The sequence below is a fragment of the Coregonus clupeaformis genome, chromosome 19, assembly GCF_020615455.1.
Source record: "Coregonus clupeaformis isolate EN_2021a chromosome 19, ASM2061545v1, whole genome shotgun sequence".
NCBI lineage: Eukaryota > Metazoa > Chordata > Actinopteri > Salmoniformes > Salmonidae > Coregonus > Coregonus clupeaformis.
Genome location: NC_059210.1, coordinates 14,277,491 through 14,283,490, shown reverse-complemented (window position 1 = coordinate 14,283,490; position 6,000 = coordinate 14,277,491).

Below are 6,000 nucleotides of genomic sequence, written 5' to 3'. Positions count from 1 at the left end.
TTGAGAGAGAGCCCAGCCTGCCCCATCCTGTCTCCAGTGTGTTTGTTTGGGAACACGCTAAGGTTTATGTTTGTCTGTCCTCCTCCAACCAAAAAACATCCCATATTTTAGGTTGGGGTTGTCTGTCTAGAATTTCCAGTTTCTTAAGCTAATCATTGCAGTCATTGGATGGGCGGTGGAATGGATGGGGGGTTATTACAGTAAATACACTTAAAGGGCAGTAAGAAACATGAATGATCAACTCTCTCAACTCAACAAGACGACAACAAAGAAGGGACCAACAACAATGCCAACAGGAGCACTCAATTTGATATATTGATTTAAAATAGGTCCTCTACGTAGGCTACTGTATGTGCCTACATGTGTGTAATCAAATTAGTTTCTAATTTAGAATGTATTAACTTCCAATGTGATTCTAATTTAGAATGTATTAACTTCCAATGTGATTCTAATTTAGAATGTATTAACTTCCAATGTGATTCTAATTGAGAATGTATTAACTTCCAATGTGATTCTAATTTAGAATGTATTAACTTCCAATGTGATTCTAATTTAGAATGTATTAACTTCCAATGTGATTCTGATTTAGAATGTATTAACTTCCAATGTGATTCTGATTTAGAATGTATTAACTTCCAATGTGATTCTAATTTAGAATGTATTAACTTCCAATGTGATTCTGATTTAGAATGTATTAACTTCCAATGTGATTCTGATTTAGAATGTATTAACTTCCAATGTGATTCTAATTTAGATGATGAATAATAGTTATAAAATGGTTATATCAATTTAATGAGTCCAACGTGCCTTACATTTTCATATAGTGAGGCACTTTGGCTGATACAAACCTTTCTAGTCGTTCAGAAAGATTGTCTGCGAGATCAAAAGATGGTGCTTTATAAATATCTGTCAACTCCAACTTATTTCTGAAGCCCTTCCTCAACAGTGGAGATGTCCACCTGCAAAACAACCGAACGGGTATAGGAGGTTTATTTAGTTTTATTTCACCTTTATTTAACCAGGTAAGCCAGTTGAGAACACCTCAAATCCACAAAAAAGATTCACCAGGACACACATTTAAATCCATTTTGATTCAAATTGGTGAGTTATCAATTAATTTGAATACAACATGAAATCAACCAAAAAAAATGTAACCATGTCATTGGATTTAGATTAACAGTTGGGTGAAAAAAAGACCAAATTCCCTCATGTTGATGACTTTTTGCAAATCCAATCAGTTTTCCATGTTGATTTAACATTATTACATTGACTTTTTTGTTGAAATGACATGTAAACAATGTTGATTCAACAAGTTTTTGCCCAGTGGAAAACTCACAACAAGTGAGTAGGCTATACATTGGGTATAGGGTATAGAATATAGCCTACTTCTGAGGTACCTACATAGATCAATGTCCTCTGAAGTTTACCACAGATAGGCCAAATCAATAAATGTATAAATTAATTAAGCAAACGCCCAGTCATATATATAGGGTGACAAAATCAAACAGCAAGCAAACAGCAGAGTGCATGTAGTGGGAGAATTAGGCATACTACATCTTAGATAGCATTATATAGATAGCTAAAAGATAGCTGAATATCTATTTGTTTTAAAAAATATATAGGCAATCCTGAGTAGGCTATGTTGCATAATAATGAGTTTTGGGATGACATGGACTTTTCCAATGGCAGGAAGCATGTGCTGCTTAGGCCTATTGTAGGATATATGATGGCACTGTACATATCTTTTACGCGCCGGAAGAATGACGAGAGATGATTAGTATCAATTACACATTTCATACAAAGATAATCATTATGAAAGTTGGAGGGCAATCGGAACGTGACGCACTAGAGCGCAAAAGGGCTGCTGGAATTTCCTCTCGGAGCAAAACAGGACACAGAAACTGTCCATGGTGCATAGTTGCCCTAAAAGTGACCATTGAAACAACTATAAAATAATAAGTAAAATTCCTGTGACCTGCCTTGACCTGACCTGGTCCCCTTTCAACAATGTGCTCTCCAAATCTGGCAACCACGTCTAGCAAATCATTCCATGGTTTATTTACGTGTCCACGTCTAGCAAATCATTCCATGGTTTATTTACTTGTCAAATCAGCCGGGACATAGATGAAGAAAACATATAATTCCTTACCAGAAGAAATATTTGGAGAGGAAGTTTGCATCTTCCACGGGTGACTTCTGCATCCTAAGAGCACCGCCAGTTTGATTTCACTGCACCTGTATCGCTGTGTCGCTCACATTTGTGTCCCTCCGCTTCCCTTTTCCTTGAGGATGACCCAGCCCTTGTTCTGTTCTGACTGCCCCACCTTGTGCCGACTGTAGCCTAAATGCGCAGATCAGAGGTGATGTCAATGTTGCGAAATTGTCTTTTCCCAAGCCGGAGCTGCGACCACTATCCAACACACTATCGCACTATCCGGCTTCTCAGTTCAGCATTTACTGTTCTCGCACACTGCAGAGCGCACAACACAGACCGCAGCAAATGGGCTGTCTTGTCCTTTCCTTGATCCCAACAATGAGAACACGGTGGTTAGCGAGAGGATCATTTATGGGCTCGCCAAAGATCCCGAGCGCGTCATTTCCATAATGACAGGCCCCTGCAAAAAATGACACGGGTTGCATATTGTGGCAACCCAATTTGCAGAGACATAAACTACTACATTGCGCACCACTTTTTTAGCAGGCTGGTTTCACCTCTTCTGCAATTATGTGACCTATTATTTGAATCAATAGGAGGATATGTGATATCATTAATTTGATAGAATGAATGTGGTCCTTCAGAAAACCCAGTTATATCACCTGGGGCTCCAAGCAAAGAATGTATTAGTCTAAAAATATTAGATAATAGAGTTAGTCTGGAGAATATTCAAGAAAAAGTAGGTTAAGTCCTGTCATTTTCTGGGTCATTCCACGAAATGAATCCTTTTGCGTCCCTTTACATTTTACATTTGAGTAATTTAGCAGACACTCTTATCCAGAGCGAATTACAGTTAGTGAGTGCATACATTTTTCATACTGGCCCCCCGCCCACCCACAACCCTGGCGTTGCAAGCGCCATGCTCTACCAACTGAGCTACAGGAGGGATCCCTTTGATGTTATAAGTACAACTTTTGCATCAATATTGCATTTTAAATGCCTGTAATATTAAACTAAATGGCCTTTAATATAGACCACAAGGAAAATGCAATAAATCTGATGTTTAAACCTCTACTGCACATCATTGCCTTCAGGCAACAGAAAACATTTTATCCCCTCACACCCCCTATATATTTGTTTAAATTCCTACACATGACAATATGTGATGACAATCTAATGAGGTCCAGAAGTTGGTATGATGTCACAATCAAAATATATTTTAGATTCTTCAAAGTAGCCACCCTTTGCCTTGATGACAGCTTTGCACACTCTTGGCATTCTCTTAACCAGCTTCATGAGGAATTATTTTCCAACAGTCTTGAAGGAGTTCCCACATATGCTGAGCACTTGTTGGCTGCTTTTCCTTCCCTCTGCGGTCCAACTCATCCCAAACCATCTCAATTGGGTTGAGGTCGGGTGATTGTGGAGGCCAGGTCATCTGATGCAGCACTCCATCATTCTCCTTCTTGGTCAAATAGCATTTACACAGCCTGGAGGTGTGTTTTGGGTCATTGTCCTGTTGAAAAGCAAATGATAGTCCCACTAAGCGCAAAACCAGATGGGATGGCGTATTGCTGCAGAATGCTGTGGTAGCCATGCTGGTTAAGTGTGCCTTGAATTCTAAATAACTCACCGACAGTGTCACCAGCAAAGCGGCCCCACAACGTAACACCTCCTCCTCCATGCTTCACGGTGGGAACCACACATGCGGAGATCATCCGTTCACCTACTCTGCGTCTCACAAAGACACAGCGGTTGAAACCAAAATCTCAAATTTGGACCAAATGACAGATTTCCACCGGTCTAATGTCCATTGCTCGTGTTTCTTGGCCCAAGCAAGTCTCTTCTTCTTATTGGTGTCCTTTAGTAGTGGTTTCTTTGCAGCAATTCGACCATGAAGGCTTGATTCACGCAGTCTCCTCTGAACAGTTGATGTTGAGATGTGTCTGTTACTTGAACTCTGTGAAGGATTTATTTGGGCTGCAATCTGATGTGCAGTTATTCTAATGAACTTATCCTCTGCAGCAAAGGTAACTCTGGGTCTTCCTTTCCTGTGGCGGTCCTCATGAGAGCCAGTTTCATCATAGCGCTTGATGGTTTTTGCGACTGCACTTGAAGAAACTTTTAATATTCTTGAAATTTTCCACATTGACTGACCTTCATGTCTTAAAGTAATGATGTACTGTCGTTTCTCTTTGCTTATTTGAGCTGTTCTTGCCATAATATGGACTTGTGTGGTGAGTGTGGTGAAAGGAGTCAGGCGCAGGAGGGTAATCACCAAATACAGAGTTTATTCCTTCGTTGACACACACATGCGCTCCAATAGCGATCAACGAAACAGGCACAGGGGAAACAAACATCCCTGGCAATTACACTGTAACGGAATCCAATAATACATAGGCACAGTAGGTGTGTCCAAACTTTTGACTGGTTCTGTATATATATATTTTTTAATAGTTTTTGTTAGGAGAGGCTACTTTTTTGTTGCCTCAGGGCAATGTTGTTCAGTAGACTACTTTTCAGGGCAATATAATGCTCAATTAATGACATGTAATTTGATGTAAAATGATGGCCTTGGTCAATGGTATGCCAACATATCCACTGACATTCACAGCCTTCACAGGCAATGAACAGGGACATTCTATGGGCGAAAGGAGCCTAATCAAGCATACCCTCTGATAGTGAGGACAGTGGGCTTGAGGACAGTGACAGCATGGGAAGAATGGGCCCCAGAATCAGGTTTGAGAGGCGGTGAAATACTAGTTTGTGCCCAACTTGTATTTTCTTATGACATGTTTAATTAGTTATTATTGATACATTATCAGAAAGCCTAAATTGTCCAAAAAGGAAGAGATGCAATATCTTTTAAAATGATAAAACAAAATATGTGCAGTAAAAGGGTTCTACCTGGAACTAAAAAGGGTTCTCAAATGTGGACAGCCGAAGAACTATAGTAATTTTTTTCATTCAATAACCTCTTAAAGGTGCAATATGCAGGAATCGCTCCACCATTTCCTGGTTGCAAAAAAATCTAATAGCTCGCTTAATTTCAGTTTGGCCAACAGCATACCACCCTGCTTCCCACTGCTGGCTTGCCTCTGAAGATAAGCAGTGTTGGTCCTGGTCGGTCCCTGGATGGGAGACCAGAACCTGCTGGAAGTGGTGTTGGAGGCACTCTTTCCTCTGGTCTAAAAACAATATCCCAACGCCCCAGGGCAGTGATTGGGGACATTACCCTATGTAGGGTGCTGTCTTTCAGATGGGATGTTAAACGGGTGTCTTTATTGACTCTCTGTGGTCACTTAAGATCCCATTGCACTTATCGTAAGAGTAGGGGTGTTAACCCTGGTGTCCTGGCTAAATTCCCAATCTGTCCCTCATATCAATCTGGCCCTCATCCTCTCCCCTGTAACTATTCCCCAGGTCATTGCTGTAAATGAAAATGTGTTCTCAGTCAACTTACCTGGTAAAATAAGGGTAGAAATTGTTTTTTAATGATGTGTAGAGAATCATTGTACAATCTAAACTGCTGTGAGATATATTTTAAATACAAATATTGTATTTTCAGCTGTTTGAGGCTGGTGTACAAAACCGAAAGTAAAGCAAAAGCTAAACTAAGAACGGGAAGCATATAAATAGTGCACATAGAACAGATCTACCGCTTCTTAGACATGCTTTCAATGAGAATGACAGATCTATAACTCACTTTTCTATGTGGTTTTGGTGGGGTCACCCAAAAAGTTACATATTGAAGCTTTAAGATGGGAAAACATGTTTTTTATTAAGTTGAACATGTGCTCTTCATGACAGAATGTTAAAATTAGGTGAAATCAAACGTCTTTTTT